The sequence below is a fragment of the Bufo gargarizans genome, chromosome 9, assembly GCF_014858855.1.
Source record: "Bufo gargarizans isolate SCDJY-AF-19 chromosome 9, ASM1485885v1, whole genome shotgun sequence".
In the NCBI taxonomy this organism is placed as follows: domain Eukaryota; kingdom Metazoa; phylum Chordata; class Amphibia; order Anura; family Bufonidae; genus Bufo; species Bufo gargarizans.
Window position 1 is genome coordinate 175461002 of NC_058088.1, and position 18225 is coordinate 175479226.

An 18225-nucleotide genomic window follows, 5' to 3' on the forward strand; every position below is an offset into this window, starting at 1 on the left:
AGGTGAGCCCAATTTATTTGAATGGAGCTGAGTTGCAATAGCATAGATAAGGGCAGGTTCGCATCAGCGTTAGTAATTCCGTTATAGTGTTCCGTTAAAACAGGTATTTTAGGACAGAATGCAGAATGGAACCCTTTAAGAGGGATTCCGTTTTCTCCGTCCTAATACATTTCAATGGGCACTAATAACGGTTCCGTTTTGTTCTGTTATAGATAACGGAAAAAAAAAAAGTCCTGTCGGAGGAGGATTCTGGGAGTTGTAGTTTTTGAACTGCTGGAGTGCCGGAGGTTGCTGATCCCTGATCAAGTACGTGACAACCTCTTTCTAACAAAGCCCTGGACCTCACATGGATCCAGAGATCTCCTCATTCACTGCTCCAATTGCTCTGCTAGATTTATTTCAGGCTGGCAAGTCAGGGGGTGTGACCTTTCTCAGGGGTGTGACCTTTCTCAGGGGGTGTGGCCTTTCTTAGGGGGGGTGGCCTTTCTCAGGGGGTGTGACCTTTCTCAGGGGGTGTGGCCTTTCTCAGGGGGTGTGACCTTTCTCAGGGGGTGTGAACTTTCCTAGGGGGTGTGGCCTTTCTGGGGGGTGGCCTTTCACAGGGGTGTGTGGCCTTTCTCAGGGGGTGTGACCTTTCTCAGGGGGTGTGAACTTTCCTAGGGGGTGTGGCCTTTCTGGGGGGTGTGGCCCTTTTCAGGGAGTGTGGCCCTTTTCAGGGGGTGTGGCCTTTCTCAGGGGGTGTGTCCTTTCTCAGGGGGTGTGTCCTTTCTCAGGGGGTGTGGCCTTTCCGCTGCAGCTGGTGTCAGTTGAAGGATGAATCTGAGCATGTGCTTCCATCTCAGTAAGCAGGGAAGAAAAATGTGAAAAAAGGCAAACTGCAGGTGGCGCTATACAGATAGATTTCAGTGAACGACTCTGTAGCTGTAATACATTTTTAATTACATGCAATTACAAAAGTGTTCAGATCCAGTTGCTGGTTTGAAAACTGTAGAATAATTTTCATGGGACAACCCTTAAGGACAGCCTGTACCCCTTCTAAGCTGCATCCAAGGCATCTCAGCCAGCCAGAATCCTGCTCCGTACTGACGAGGGGCACGCACCCTAAACAGCCGTCTGCTGAAGGATATTTGGCTTGGTTATTTTTCCCTCTCATGTTCCAAGGCTTGTTAAATAGTAGGACTGACTCATAGAGAGCCATTTCCACAAGGTGGCGCTAGCAAGAAGATTTTCTTTACATATTATATTCCCATGGAGCATTGCCACCAAGTCTCTGTATGTTTGCCTGTGTCTCTGTAGACCTACAACCGCCAGATATGTGTAGATGAAGCCAGCTGTGTCGCTCAGATGTGCTTCTGTGTATGGAGGACCCAGCCAAGCTATACATTCCCAGACAGTCCATTGATATCAATGGGCACTGTGCAATACTTCATTTCTCCTGTGGAGGTGCTGCAGGGGAAATTAACACTTTGATTCGCCTGGTTCTCCTGCAGATTACTGATGATCGCTGCAGGGCACTAGGTGATCATATGCTATATGGGGGATTGTCAGTGATATTTTAGACATTTATTGGTCATTTTTAGCTTCTCCTTCATCCATTTTACCACCTTGCCTTCTAGTTATGCAGTAGATGAATGTTGGTCAAACCCACCGGCGGGACCAGCCATCCTTCTGTTGAGTATGTCCGTGTTCCACTCTCTACTGATGGATAGAATGATCAAGCACTTGAATATAAACATGGCCAATCCTTTTGTTCTCAAGGGAGATAAGCCTCTGTTAGCGGTGTCCATCAGCAGCTTCTTCCTTTCTACCTACATTCAGTTAACAGATGTCTAATATATACTTCCAACCTTACTCTTCAAAGAGGTTCTCCAAGACCAGGGACCTATTTTCTTCTGGGCAGGCAGGGTGCACCAAGCTGCCTTCTCCTCTACTTCTAGTCCCCTCTTGACTGGAAGTATTTCATGCCAGTCTGTAGATAGGGACCAGTGTTTGGTAGGAGAGACTCCTCCAGTCTGTAGATAGGGACCAGTGTTTGGTAGGAGAGACTCTTCCAGTTTGTAGATAGGGACCGGTGTTTGGTAGGAGATACTCTTCCGGTCTGCAGATAGGGACCAGTGTTGGTAGTAGAGACTCTTCCAGTCTGTAGATATGGACCATTGTTTGGTAGGAGAGACTCTTCCAGTCTGTAGATAGGGACCAGTGTTGGTAGGAAAGACTCTTCCAGTCTGTTAATAGGGACCAGTGTTTGGTAGGAAAGACTCTTCCAGTCTGTAGATGGGACCAGTGTTGGTAGGGGAGACTCTTTCAGTCTGTAGATAGGGACCAGTGTTTGGTAGGAGAGACTCCTCCAGTCTGTAGATAGGGACCAGTGTTTGGTAGGAGAGACTCTTCCAGTTTGTAGATAGGGACCGGTGTTTGGTAGGAGATACTCTTTCGGTCTGTAGATAGGGACCAGTGTTGGTAGTATAGACTCTTCCAGTCTGTAGATAGGGACCATTGTTTGGTAGGAGAGACTCTTCCAGTCTGTAGATAGGGACCAGTGTTGGTAGGAAAGACTCTTCCAGTCTGTTAATAGGGACCAGTGTTTGGTAGGAAAGACTCTTCCAGTCTGTAGATGGGACCAGTGTTGGTAGGGGAGACTCTTTCAGTCTGTAGATAGGGACCAGTGTTTGGTAGGAGAGACTCTTCCAATCTGTAGATAGGGACCAGTGTTTGGTAGGAGAGACTCTTCCGGTCTGTAGGTAGGGACCGGTGTTTGGTAGGAGAGACTCTTCCAGTTTGTAGATAGGGACTGGTGTTTGGTAGGAGATACTCTTCTAGTCTGTAGATAGAGACCAGTGTTTGGTAGGAGAGACTCTTCCAGTCTGTAGATAGGGACCAGTGTTTGGTAGGAGAGACTCTTCCGGTCTGTAGGTAGGGACCGGTGTTTGGTAGGAGAGACTCTTCCAGTTTGTAGATAGGGACTGGTGTTTGGTAGGAGATACTCTTCTAGTCTGTAGATAGGGAACAGTGTTTGGTAGGAGAGACTCTTCTAATCTGCAGACAGGGACCAGTGTTTGGTAGGAGAGACTCTTCTAGTCTTTAGATAGAGACCAGTGTTTGGTAGGAGATACTCTTCCAGTCTGTAGATAGGGACCAGTGTTTGGTAGGAGAGACTCTTCTAATCTGCAGACAGGGACCAGTGTTTGGTAGGAGACTCTTCCAATCTGAAGATAGGGACCAGTGTTTGGTAGGAGAGACTCTTCCGGTCTGTAGATAGGGACCAGTGTTTAGTAGGAGAGACTCTTCCGGTCTGTAGATAGGGACCAGTGTTTGGTAGGAGAGACTCTTCCAGTCTGTAGATAGGGACCAGTGTTTGGTAGGAGAAACTCTTCCAGTCTGTAGATAGGGACCAGTGTTTGGTAGGAGAGACTCTTCCGGTCTGTAGATAGGGACCAGTGTTTGGTAGGAGAGACTCTTCCAGTCTGTAGATAGGGACCAGTGTTTGGTAGGAGAAACTCTTCCAGTCTGTAGATAGGGACCAGTGTTTGGTAGGAGAGACTCTTCCAGTCTGCAGATAGGGACCAGAGTTTGATAGGAGAGATTCTTCCGGTCTGTAGATCGGGACCAGTGTTGTAGGGGAGACTCTTCCAGCCTGCAGATAGGGAGCAGTGTTTGGTAGGAGAGACTCTTCCAACCTGTAGATAGGGACCAGTGTTTGGTAGGAGAGACTCTTCCAGTCTGCAGCTATGGAACTAGTGTTTAGTAGGAGAGACTGCCAGACTGCACGAGGGTTAAGAAGAAGATGCTGAGATGGGGATACTCTTCCAAAGACCCTGGGTCACCAGCTCTGTGGCCATGGAGCCAGCCGGACGACTGATCTACAGAACCTGGACCACCAGCCCTTTGGCCAGGGTACTAGCCTTCTGAGAGAGTGAGTGAGAGAGAGAGAGAGAGAGAGAGAGAGAGAGACAGCTATCTAATGCCATTCCTCAGCATGAAACTTTCTTCTGCCAGGGAAAAGACTGGAGAAGCCAGCCCTACGCCTCGCCTGTGTTGTTTTGCACTTGAGTTCCTCCAGTAAAGAAGCACACTGGTTTACTGCAGACCCTGACTCTCTGGACTTACTTTCTTTTGGGATGCGAAACACCTTACCATCCCTTCCGGAGAGCAGCAACACGTGGTGACATCTCGTTGGTGTCCGGGAGACCCAGTGTAGCGTTGGGACCTAACCCAAACCCGGTCACTGCGTTAATATAGGATCAATCATATAGGAGAGGGTCATATAGAAGTCATAAATTGCAGATGTCATCACTGAACATCACATAAAGGACTGAGTACAGTAACAGCACATGTATCCTCTGATGTCTTGTGCATGTATTCTGCTGTCTCCCAAGGCCAAATTCTTGCTGTAAATGACTTCTATTACTCATGAGTGAGTGAATTAGTCATTCATAACCAAGAATCGGAAAAAACACACACAGCTGAGAAAAATGATGGTTGCCATATGTCATACAAATTATAGTACAGTGCTTTAATACATAGTCCTGGTGCTAGTCGGTCTTAGTTGCGTGAGGTCACCGCAGTCATGTGCCGGTCTTGTGACATCGATGATGTAACCGATTACGTCACATGACCAGCCAGTGATCACGTGGAGTATCTGGTGACGTCATCGCTGCAGTGCCAGAAATTATGATGACTGAAAGCATTGGAATGGTGGGGGGACTGAGCAGGCACGCTTCTCTTCTTTTACCATTCCCGGTATTTATCAAAATTTTGTCAGGTTCCTGGAAACCCCTTTAATGTGTTTAGTGGCCAACCCTAATGCCCCATCAGCCGGAGCAAGGATCAAGCATGTTGGATTCTGATCACAGAATCGTTCGTTAGAGGCTTGTCACCCTCTACCCATTGAAATAAACATGCACGCCCAGCCAAACATTCTCGTGGTCAGAAGGACAGAGCTATAGCAGGATTTATAAATGGGTGTCCACTAGTTCTCCAATGCAAATTTTTGTGCAAACCACACTTTGTGCAAAAATGTACAGCTTTTTGCCAAATTGTGCTTAGCGGGAGGGCGCAAGATCTCCTAAAGCCCAAATTATGCCAGAAATATGCAGAAATCTATAACTGCTCAAGACAGATACAGATTTTCATTAATGGAGCATGGACACCCCATAGATGTACAAGAGAAGAGTGCCTCTTTACAAATGTGGCGCGTCTTACTTCAGCACACTTCAGACAAAGATCATCGTATGAAACTAAAATAAATTCCTGCATCGTCTCGTTTGGACAACACAGCTTCAAATTTTGGGGTCCCCTGATGAAACGCCAATTACTATGTGATATCGCTGCAGGAAAAGTGAAGCTTTCAATGGACATAAGTTGTCCTCCATGGCTCACAGTTGCTGCTAATAGTGGTTCTGATAAAGGGGAAAAATACTACTAAGGTTTTTAGCCAGAGAAAATCTTCCTCTTATTAACATTGAGCTCTGTGGCTCAATTGTTTGAGTCGTTGACTTCAATACAGAAGGAGGTGGGTTTAAAACTGGGCAGAGACAATTAGCATTGAGCTCTGTGGCTCAATTGTTTGAGTCGTTGACTTCAATACAGAAGGAGGTGGGTTTAAAACTGGGCAGAGACAATTAGCATTGAGCTCTGTGGCTCAATTGTTTGAGTCGTTGACTTCAATACAGAAGGAGGTGGGTTTAAAACTGGGCAGAGACAATTTAAAAAAAGATGACTGAATAATAGTTAAATATACAGGGGTATCCCTAAGCATCCTTACAATGCTTGGGGATACCCCTTCACCCTTAATGTCATGGCACTGACTCCATATATGGACACAGAGCAGGGACTCCCAAGCCATATATGAAGTCAGAGAAGGACTCCCGAGGCTTCATTCACAGTTGCATTAGAGCAATGCCCGTCAGCCCCAGGTGGCAACCCTAGACCCCTCCCATATTATAGGATGCCTGATAGGGTTGTATAATATTAGGATCAAAATGTTTCTTTGCCGATTGAGATTGGCTTGGATTTTTAAAGGAGTTATCTGGATTAAGGCTCCCATTCACGTTAAATCAATGAGGGTTTAACTCATGGTACCCCCACGATCAGCAGTTTGAAAGGGCGCCTGAACTGCAGAAACGCCTTGTGACCAATGGGTGCGACATCACAGGCTAAGGATGAGGTCACAGCACGTATGTTAGCCCTACAGCCCTTTCCAACACTTAATCTATGTCAAACCCAAACCAATCAAATGTTGATGACCTTTCCTGAAGAAAGGCCATTCATATTTAAGTCCTAGACAACCCTTAAAATTTCCAAACTAATCCAGATTACATATGTTTCGATCCTGAATGTGAATTTTAATAGGTCAGTATTCTGTGGACTACTAGATAGCTACTACAAAATGATAAAAGGCAAGATCCGGGACATCGAGATGACACAAAAAAACAATTACGTTCTAGATGATGCAAGTCATATAGTTCCAGACCACACAAGGGTTTTCTTCATCTCAAACAGATCTGTGAAACCCAGTACATGTAGTTCCGGAGCCGTCTCACTGCCTTTCATATTGTGGATGGCTGATGCTCCACTCCAATTCACATCTCCTAGGAGATTTCTACACGTATGAGTACATTTATGGAAAAGACACGCTGCAGGACTGCATTTTAACCGATGCATTTTTTGATAAGCATCCCCCTATTATAGCGTTGATATGACAACACCAAGTACAGCCTCACTATGGTAACAGAGAAGATGCAAGAAGTAAATTTGGTTCACTGGCTGGATCTCACGCCATGTACAGATACATGTACAGATTATGAGCTTGCTTCTCTAAATGCACAACGATTTATCTCTTGGGTGAGTCTGGTTCCAAAAAGTTAATTAGGGTCCTTGTTATCCATTCGTGGAGAGAAGATTATAAAGGGATCCAAAACCCTCTTTCCTTTTTTTTTTTTTTACAGCTCTTCAAAATTTCTTGTAGCAATATTTCAATATTTCTCATACATACAGGAAGGGGTAAAGCTAGAGGGATGCAGATGTAGCTGTTGTACCCAGGTCCTGGTAGCTAAAGCCCGACCACCTCCACCATCACCACCACCATATAGGAGGACACTAGTATTATTAATAACACATGAGTAGATAGGGGTGCTATTAGTTCTTGTATTGTAGCCCAAGAGATGTTGGTGTTCCTAACCCTACGAGATGTGGACTATCACGGAGGCATTCCTACCTTTGTATATAAGTGCCTAGTAATCTATGAAGGCTTGGAATATCACAAGACTTGTAATGATGAGAGTGCATGGAAGCCTCTGTGTATATCTACATACAGATTAGGTCCAGTGTTCCTCAACTCCAGTCCTCAGGGCCCACCTAACGGTCAGATTTTCTGGATTTCATTAGTATTGAGCAGGTGATATAAGTAGTTTCATTGCATCAGGACTTGCCACAGGTATTTATTCTGTGGGATATTCTCTAAATCATGACTGGTAGGTGGGCCCTGAGGACTGGAGTTGGGGAACACTGGATTAGGTGACCAAAATAGCTCTCTGTAACCTCACAAAGTGGCCCGACTAGGACTGCATCTTCTTGCTCCTACTTACAATTGGAAATTCAGCTCTGGAGAAGTTTGGTAAGCAACTGGCTGGAGGGACATTTGTTCATTTTAATCAAAGGTTTGCTTTTTCTTTCCAGTAATAGAAATCTCTGGGCAGTGCCAAAGGGGTTCAGCATTCTTTAGAGCCCCTCATGGTGGTCCATGAATCGGCCGGTGTGATCTTCTAACGTTTGTCTCTGATATAACCCAGCACTATTTTGCTTGATTTCTTATTTTATATAATACTAATTAATTTGGAGAGTGGTGAGAAAATTTAGGTTTAATATCCCCAGAGTATTTTAAGAAATATCGATTTTGAACTAGTTGTTTGTTGTTAGGGGTTGTCTCAGAATATAACTTTGTTGGTCTATACGTTTCATCAGTTTTCCTAAATTGAAATAGTTTTATTGTGTTCTATATTCTGACTCATATGCCCCTTTATGTTCTTTCCAATAGGTCCTTCTCCTGCATCATAGTCTCATGATCCCAACTATAGACAGCCCTCGATCATCATCCACTGTCGTCACTAATATATTGAGGCTGGTGGGTCTTAGGTCTTGTCCTGCTCCCAGGGAGGTCTTGGTGCCCTATTGCATTTTGAGTATATAATTCATAAAGTCTTTTACCGTAGATATGCTACACCAAACACACAAAACCAGATGTGCTTTATATAGATATTCCTCCTAATCCACTAGATACTGAGGAACACGCCAGAAATAGCTGTGTAATTAACTGGCAATAACCTTCCTACTAGCCCTTAAGAAATAATCTGGAATCTGGAATGGTTATTTCCAGTTCCTAAGATGGCCGCTATAAATTCAAGACAACACCGGTTTGTTTAGTAACCAATATGGCGCCACAATCTCAAGACGCATTAGGGCGCATGCGCCGGACGGCGCACCGCCCTCTATACCATTATGTCCAAACAGTGCGACTGATTACACGCCGGCCGAGCCCCCACGTGATCGGGCTGACTTCCTGATAAAACCCCATTACTGCACGCCGTGGAAGTCTTACGACCGGCCTTCTCAGGTAAGGTACCGCCAATGCCCTCATGACACATTTGATCGCGCAGTGCGCTTGGTTGGGTCGCACGCTTTGCCAATTTGTATAGCAACCTTCTTGTAGTGTATATACCCTCACTACCCTATTGGCTACATCTGGTTTATTTATTTGTGATTGGTGTTTACATATGTATGGGCACCGTTTGCATTGCACCTCTGGTCAGCATATAATATATTAACCCCTAAAATATAACATATTAACCCTAAAAGGTGACTCCAGCCGGTCAATTGTTTATTTCTTTCTGGATACCACTCGGCTGACCTGGTGCCTTTATCACAGTCTTTTCCCTCTGTCATCATGCAGGCCAGGTGATACTATCCTCTCTGGCTACTTGTTTGCCCATCTGAAGTTGTCTCCTGTAATCATGGTATTCAGTACATACGGTCATGTTTTCCAATCATGTCATTTAAATATTCTGTTTCCTATTCACTTAATCATGTATGGTCATCACACTTACCCTTTGGCCCGTGTTACCCACACAGACATACTATTTTTCTTTTTCTTTTTTTTCCTTATATGAAATATTGTACATTGTAATTAATGAAAAATACTATTGATAAAATATTGTACATTTTGAATTAATGAATTTTTTGAATATCTGAATTGATACAGTCAGGTCCATAAATATTGGGACATCGACACAATTCTAACATTTTTTGCTCAATACACCACCACAATGGATTTGAAATAAAACAAACAAGACATGCTTTACCTGCAGACTGTCAGCTTTAATTTGAGGGTATTTACATCCAAATCAGGTGAACGGTGCAGGAATTACAGCAGTTTGCATATGTGCCTCCCACTTGTTAAGGAACCAAAAGTAATGGGACAGAATAATAATCATAAATCAAACTTTCACTTTTTAATACTTGGTTGCAAATCCTTTGCAGTCAATTACAGCCTGAAGTCTGGAACGCATAGACCTCACCAGACGATGGGTTTCATCCCTGGTGATGCTCTGCCAGGCCTCTACTGCAACTGTCTTCAGTTCCTGCTTGTTCTTGGGGCATTTTCCCTTCAGTTTTGTCTTCAGCAAGTGAAATGCAGCTCAATTGGATTCAGGTCAGGTGATTGACTTGGCCATTGCAGAACATTCCACTTCTTTCCCTTAAAAAACTCTTTGGTTGCTTTTGCAGTATGCTTTGGGTCATTGTCCATCTGCACTGTGAAGTGCCATCCAATGAGTTCTGGAGCATTTGGCTGAATATGAGCAGATAATATTGCCCGAAACACTTCAGAATTCATCCTGCTGCTTTTGTCAGCAGTCACATTATCAATAAATACAAGAGAACCAGTTCCATTGGCAGCCATACATGCCCACGCCATGACACTACCACCACCATGCTTCACTGATAAGGTGGTATGCTTAGGATCATGAGCAGTTCCTTTCCTTCTCCATACTCTTCTCTTCCCATCACTCTGGTACAAGTTGATCTTGGTCTCATCTGTCCATAGGATGTTGTTCCAGAACTGTGAAGGCTTTTGAGGCTCACCAATGGTTTACATCTTGTGGTGAACCCTCTGTATTCACTCTGGTGAAGTCTTCTCTTGATTGTTGACTTTGACACACATACACCTACCTCCTGGAGAGTGTTCTTGATCTGGCCAACTGTTGTGAAGGGTGTTTTCTTCACCAGGGAAAGAATTCTTTGGTCATCCACCACAGTTGTTTTCCGTGGTCTTCCGGGTCTTTTGGTGTTGCTGAGCTCACCGGTGCATTCCTTCTTTTAAGGGTCCATTCACACGTCCGTTGTTTCTTTCCTGATCTGTTCCGTTTTTTGCGGAACAGATCTGGACCAGATCTGGACCCATTCATTTTCAATGGGACCTGAAAATAATCGGACAGCACAATGTCTAATTTTTTTTCAGGACCCATTGAAAATGAATGGGTACAGATCTGGTCCAGATCTGTTCTGCAAAAAACGGAACAGATCAGGAAAGAAACAACGGACGTGTGAATGGACCCTAAAGGATGCTCCAAACAGTTGTTTTGGCCGCGCCTAATGTTTTTGCTATCTCTCTGATGGGTTTGTTTTGTTTTTTTCAGCCTAATGATGGCTTGCTCCACTGATAGTGACAGCTCTTTGGATCTCCTCTTGAGAGTTGACAGCAACAGATTCCAAATGCAAATAGCACACTGGAAATGACCTCTGGACCTTTTATCTGCTCATTGTAATTGGGATAATGAGGGAATAACACACACCTGGACATGGAACAGCTGAGAAGACAATTGTCCCATTACTTTTGGTCCCTTAACAAGTGGGAGGCACATATGCAAACTGTTGTAATTCCTGCACCGTTCACCTGATTTGGATGAAAATACCCTCAAATTACAGCTGACAGTCTGCAGGTAAAGCACATATTGTTCGTTTCATTTCAAATCCATTGTGGTGGTGTATAGAGCCCAAAATGTTAGAATTGTGTCCGTGTCCCAATATTTATAGACCTGGCTGTATATCCCTTGTGTTACATTTATAGCTTGATAAAGGGCATCAAATTGAGCCAGAAACGTCGCAATAAGCAATAAATGTTACTATGAGATTGTACCACTGGTAAAATAAATATTGAATTGAAGCTATATGCCGTCCTTGGTGTGCTGTCTCCAAACCACTGATACAAGTTATTTACCGACACCTCAGGTGGAAGGGGTCTGAAAGGGGACGTGCGCCCACAAAATCCGCTGATAAGACGTGTGCTGAGGTCTTGCTGTGACTAGAATCAGTTGGGGGCTCGTCCGGGATCAATGACGGTAAGCACAATGAATCATTACATCCATACGAGTGGCTGCGCTTGGAAGCATCTCCCATTCATTCTCCTTTCCCTGACATGCAGTCTATACCTGGTACCGCAGCTCGTCGTCTTCCACCTGTCACCTCTCCTGACATGTCTGTTTTAGTAACTTCTTGCATTCCCCACTTTATTAACAATTCTGTAGCATCTATTCTTATAGCTCTATGATGTGCCATTCTCAATTTTTGCTGCTAGAAGTTCTGAATGAATGGCTAGCAATTTGTAATGAAGTTCCTGATGGGTGTTACTCCTTGGGGGTGTGTCCCTGCACAGTCTGACACTATCCAATCAGTGCTGCTGGTGTCAGACTGTGCAGGGACATTGTGTGAAGGGGGGGGGGCACAATCTAAATAAAGAACTGATCAATAACCTATTTGTGTGGGAGGAGACCTGCACAAACATGAAGAGAACCTACAAAATCCATACAGTTGTTGCCATTGGTCGGATTCGAATCTAGGAGCCGAATGCAAGACCCTACCTAGGTCTACAGAGGAGATGTATTGTTAGCAAGCCATTGGCTCGAGGGTCATGGAAGGGGGATTTGTGGTGGGATCGGCAATGGACAGATCTCACAGACTTTGGGGTTAAAAGCCCAAAACAGCTTTATTTTTCTCCAGTCCATGACAGCCACTTTGGGAACCAGTTCACAGGCATACGACCAGAAATCTAATACAAGACCGCCTGGGTGCTAACTATACCTCACCCAAGTACTTCCACAAACACAGGGAGGGGTCAGGCAGCTTCCAGGCACTGACCCTGAATGAGGCTCTTAGCCCTGTACGTAGTCATGATCCCAGTAGCTACAACTGGGATTGAGTCAGGCAAGGGGAAATTGGTGTACTGGAGTAAGGAAGGGAATGGCAGGTCCCTCTACCAAGCTACCCACCATCAAGAAAAGTTCCTCAGCAAACTACACTTTGCTGAAATCACCCAGCTTTTCTGGATTCTTATACCTCACCCATATAAGCATTCTGGGTGAGATACTGTATATATCACCTCCAGTACTTTACGAGCCACCGTGTTAAAGGGGAAAACAAACTCTTCTGTCCTGGGTGGCCAACCTTGGTACCATAATGGAGAGTCAATTTGAAACCATGCCATGGAGCCCCTCTCTTCTATGTATGCCATGCTGTCAGTAAGAACGATGTTTCTCTCAAAATAAGTGAATAACTGGCAAAACCACATGATGATGTAAGCCGGGGATTAATCGCAAGTCTAATGGCCTCCGTTACGAGCAAGGACACATTTACAGTAATGCGGAATTCATCATGACACTGAGAGATTATCCCCCAACATTGGCAGCTTGTCAAAGCCCGCGCTGGGTTGTGTTTTGTCCTGTGCAAAGTGAACAGTTCCTGCAAGGCGGCCATGTCGGCCAAAAAGTCACCTGTGGATGTAAGGTATCGGGACTCTGGTTTCTCAAACTACAACTCCCAAAAACATTTTTTAAGAAGACTTAGATGCTTAACCGTCAGATAACCAATCTTGACACTCTGTCTTGAGACACATCAAGTTTGGCAGCATTGATCTGTACCCCCCCTTCCTCCAACCCCCACCCCCTTAAAGGATTTTGTGGTTCCATTATCCTGTGTCGGGGACAAGTCACCGGCAGGTTTAATAATGAAATCCTCTTATAAGACAGTCACATAGCCGTTGATTGAATAACATCCCAACAGACTGCCACAGAGAAGAAATGGAGCCTACAGACAAGGTTTAATTGAAGCGCCGCGCGTTTCGGGATGTCTGAATGAAACTCTAATTCTTGCGAGGCCTCGCTTCCTTTTAGTAATATCCTGCTGGGAGGTGATATTACATGTTCTCTTTGGCCTTGCAAGACTTTAAAACCTTCATCCTCTGCTTCATAGAGGATCTTCCCTGGTTACAATGTCATCGATGTCACCGCGCATCGATCCCTGTGCCCGCTTCCCAAATAGATTCGCGCTCAAGAATCTTTCTCTCTCACATTCATCCCTATTGTATTTAGTATTAATGGCTCCCTTCGCTGCAGGTGCAAGCTGGATACAAAAGGGGGGCGAGCGGTCACATCCAGGGTCTGCAGGTACATTGCTTGTGCAGATATATTAGGGAGGCTGCATTAAAGGGGTATTCCAGTTAGATTAAGTTATCCCATATCCACAGGATAGGTGGTAACTAATCGATCGGTTGGGGTCCCACCAATCACAAGAACAGGGGCCCCCTTCAACCCGCAGCCCACCTAAAATGTATCCAATGGACAGTCCGTTAAGTTGTAGTGGTCACCAGCAAAGGGTGAAGAGTGCAACCTTCTATGAGGCTTCTTCACCAAGACAACCCCTTTCCATATGTCCTAGTATTGCCTAAGGATATTATAAAGGGGGTTCCCCCACTTAGGACCCCCCCCCGGCATGGAGATCCACTTCAAGCAATGGCCCCCACCTTAGTGTATCTCCTCCAGAAATAGCTTATGGCCAGGGTTTAGCCCCTTTAATTCTAAAACCCAATGGCAAACCTCAATCTGACCAGGATATAGGTCAAGGGGAATCTACAGGGGACAGCACCTCCTCCGTCCAACCTCTCCTTGCACTGTGGCCTTGGCACAGCACACAGAGCATGCCTACAACATCATCCCATAGAAGTCAGTGGGAAGGGGCACATAGCTAGGGATGAGCGAACACTTGAAAGTTCGGGTTCGCCGGGTTCATCCGAACTTGATCCTGAACCCGAACCCCATTTAAGTCAATGGGGACCCGAAGTTTGTGGCACTAAAATGGCTGTAAAATAGACGTAGTAAGGGCTAGAGGGCTACAAAAGGAAGAGAAATGGGGTAAGAGCAGGACAATTCCCCTGCAAACAATTGTGGATAGGGAAATGACATAAAATAACAGAATAGAAAAATAAAAAAATTATAAAATCTTGAAGTAGGTGGCGGAGGTCAAAGTGGAGTAGGAGGTTGAGGAGACAGTGGACCTGGTGGTGTAGGTAGAAGCGGTGGTGAAGAGCGATGAGGTAGCCAACACTGTTTTTTTGTTTTTTTTCTGTTATTTTTTTTATTCCTTTATTTTTTTTGTATTTTATTTTATTTTTTATAACTTTGAGAAGACCCCAAAACATTGGGAAATAGAGAGAATGCAAACAGAAAGTGCGCTTCAGTATAACAATACCTGGGTGCGGCCGGTATACTTGTCTATTCAGCACAAGGTCCGGACAAGTCCTGCGGGATCCATGCCTGGTTCATTTTAATGAACGTGAGCTTGTCCATGTTGGCTGTGGACAGGCGGCTGCGCTTGTCTGTGATCACCACATCGCCGTGCTAAACACACGTTCGGACAATACACTGGCCACAGGGCAGACCAGCACCTCCAAGGCCTAAAGGGCAAGCTCAGGCCATGTGCCCAATTTGGAGACCCAGAAGTTGAATGGGGCAGACCCGTCAGTCAGTACGTGTAGGCATGTGCACACGTACCGTTCCACCATGTTGCTGAAATGCTGCCTCCTGCTAAGAGGTTCCGTATCAGCTGGTGGTGCTGGTTGTTGTGGCGTGCTGACAAAGCTTTTTCACATTTTGGCCATGCTAACCCTGCCTTCTGAGGTGCTGGCGGTGCCCCAGCTGTGTTGGTGACTTCTTCCTCCTCCTCTGCCTTCGCCTTTTGCTTCCACTGAGCCCCCAATGTCAGGTGGGAAAGCCATCAGCAGAGCGTCTACCAGCGTGCGCTTGTACTCACGCATCTTCCGATCACGATCCAGTAACGGAATTAAGGACAGCACGTCCAGTACCCAGTAATCAGCACTGTGGGCAACTCGGCGGTTGTCGCGCAGGCACTGCAGCATGTAGTCGCTCATGTGTGCCAGGCTGCCCAGAGGCAACGACAAGCTGTCCTCTGTGGGAGGTGTATCATCTGTGTCCTCTGCATCCCCCCTGCCAAGCTCCATTGAAGCCCATAAGCTGGTTTGGGTGCCACCCTGCTGTGAACACAGTTCCTCATCCTCATCATTCTCCTCCTCCAGAACTGTGCCCTGGCTGGACAGTTGTGTACCTGGCCTCTGTTGGTGCAGGAACCCACCCTCCGAGCCATTTGTGAATGACTGGCCTGATAACCGTGGAAATGATCCGTCTTCTTCCTCCGGTGCCACATCCTCTCCCATCATTGCCCTCAAGGAGACATAGAAGTGGTATTGTAACGCTGATAACGGCGTCATCGCCACTGGCCATGTTGGTGGAGTACTCAAAACAGCGCAACAGGGCACACAGGTCTCGCATGGAGGCCCAGTCATTGGTGGTGAAGTGGTGCTGTTCTGTAGTGCGACTGACCCGTGCATGCTGCAGCTGAAACTCCACTATGGCCTGCTGCTGCTCGCACAGTCTGTCCAGCATGTGCAAGGTGGAGTTCCACCTGGTGGGCACGTCGCATATGAGGCGGTGAGCGGGAAGGCCGAAGTTACGCTGTAGCGCAGACAGGCGAGCAGCGGCAGGATGTGAACGCCGGAAGCGCGAACAGACGGCCCGCACTTTATGCAGCAGCTCTGACATGTCGGGGTAGTTGTGAATGAACTTCTGCACCACCAAATTCAGCACATGCGCCAAGCAAGGGATGTGCGTCAAATTGGCTAGTCCCAGAGCTGCAACGAGATTTCGCCCATTATCACACACCACCAGGCCGGGCTTGAGGCTCACCCGCAGCAACCACTCATCGGTCTGTTGTTCTATGCCCGTCCATAGCTCCTGTGCGTTGTGGGGTTTTTACCCCAAACAGATGAGTTTCAAAACAGCCTGCTGCCGTTTCCCCCTGGCCCTGCTGAAGTTGGTGGTGCAGGTGTGACGCTGAGTGGATGAGGAGCCGGTAGAGGATGAGGAAGCAGAGTAGGAGGAGGAAGCAACAGGAGGCAAAGAGAAATGTCCTGCAATCCTCGGTGGCAGAAGGACATGCGCCAAACTGCTATCCGCTTCTGGCCCTGCCGCCACTGCATTTACCCAGTGTGCAGTTAGGGAGATATAACGTCCCTGTCCGTGCTTACTGGTCCACGTATTGGTGGTTATGTGGACCTTGCCACAGATGGCGTTGAGCAGTGCACACACCGAATTTTGTCCACCACTTGGTTGTGCAGGGCAGGAATGGCTCGCCTGGTAAAGTAGTGGCGGCTGGGCACGACGTACTGTGGGACAGCCACCGCCATAAGGTTTTTAAAAGTCTTCATCTCCACCAGACAGAATGACAGCAAGTCCAGGAATTTTGAAATGCTGCCATTTAGGGCCAGGGATCTCGGGTGGGTAAGGGGGTACTTCCTCTGCCTCTCCAGTGTTTGGGATATGGAGAGCTGAACGCTTCCATGGGACAGTGTGGAGATGCTTGGTGATGGTGATGGTGGTGGAGGTTGTGGTGTTGCTGCCACATCCTCTGTTTGCAGGGTGGCAGGTGCCACTGTCACTCCAGAGAGGGAGAAAGAGGCCGGGACTACAGTGGAAGAGGGAGCAAGATTTGCCTGAGATCTTTGGTGGTTTTCCAGGTGTCTACTCCACTGCAGCTCGTGCTCTGCATTTAGATGCCTGGTCATGCAGGTGGTGCTCAGGTTTAGAACATTTATGCCTCGCTTCAGGCTCTGATGGCACAGCGTGCAAACCACTCGCGTCTTGTCGTCAGCACATTGTCTGAAGATCTGCCATGCCAGGGAACTCCTTGGAGCTGCCTTTGGTGTGCTCAGTCCCTGCGTGCGGTGGGCTCTTTTGCTGTGCGGCTGGTGCTGTCTAACCGCCATCTCTGCCTCCGAACTGCACACGTCACTCGCATGACCTTGATTCCATGTGGGGTCTAGGACCTCATCATCCTCCACATCATCTTCCACCCACTCTTCACCCCTGCCCTCCTTGTCGGTCTGCACGTGGCAGAAAGCCCCAGCAGTTGGCACCTGTGTTTCGTCATCATCCGAGACTTGCTGCGGTGGTCCTCCCATGTCCACATCCTGAAACATAAGTGGTTGGGCATCGGTGCACTCAATCTCTTCCACTTCTGGGGCAGGGCTAGGTGGATGACCAACGGAAACCCTGCCAGCAGAGTCATCAAAAAGCATAAGAGACAGCTGCATGACTTGGGGCTCAGACTGCTTGGCTGATTTGCAAGGGAGTGAGGTGAAAGACAGATGCCCATGGGCTGCAGGTGCCAACTCTGCGCTTTCAGCTGGGGACCGGGTGGGAGACAATGTGAAGAAACTGGAGGCACTGTCAGTCACCCAATCTACTACCGCCTCTACTTGTTCTGGCCTCACCATTCGTACACCGGTATTCAGGCCTAAAAAATAATGCTGAACGTTCTGTCACCTACGTGCTCCTGAGGAAGGTGTTTCATTTGTGCATGTAGCTGGCACAGATCGACCACGTCCTCTCCCTGCAACAGGAGCTCCACCAACACCAGCAGCGCCACGACCAGGGCCACATCCCTTACTTGATGCCCTCCTCATTCTTTAAGGTCACCCACCGAACTAACAGACAGATTAACTATATTAATTTCCCTGTCACAGATGCAGTGCAGGTGTACCTCACACCAAAAATCGGTATATGTCACCCACCGAACTAACAGACGGATTCATTATTATATTTCTGTGTCAGGGGTACAAAGATGGTGGATTGCACCCACACAAAATCGCACTAACACTGTCCCTCACTTCAGCTGCTTCCTGTCCCTGCACTACTCAGAGCTGATGGGCGGGGCTACACGTGATCCAGCTTGTGTAGAGGCTGGGTCACATGATGCACCAACCAATCACAGCCATGCCATTACTAGGCATGGCTGTGATGGCTTCTAAGTGCCCACAGCTTAAAA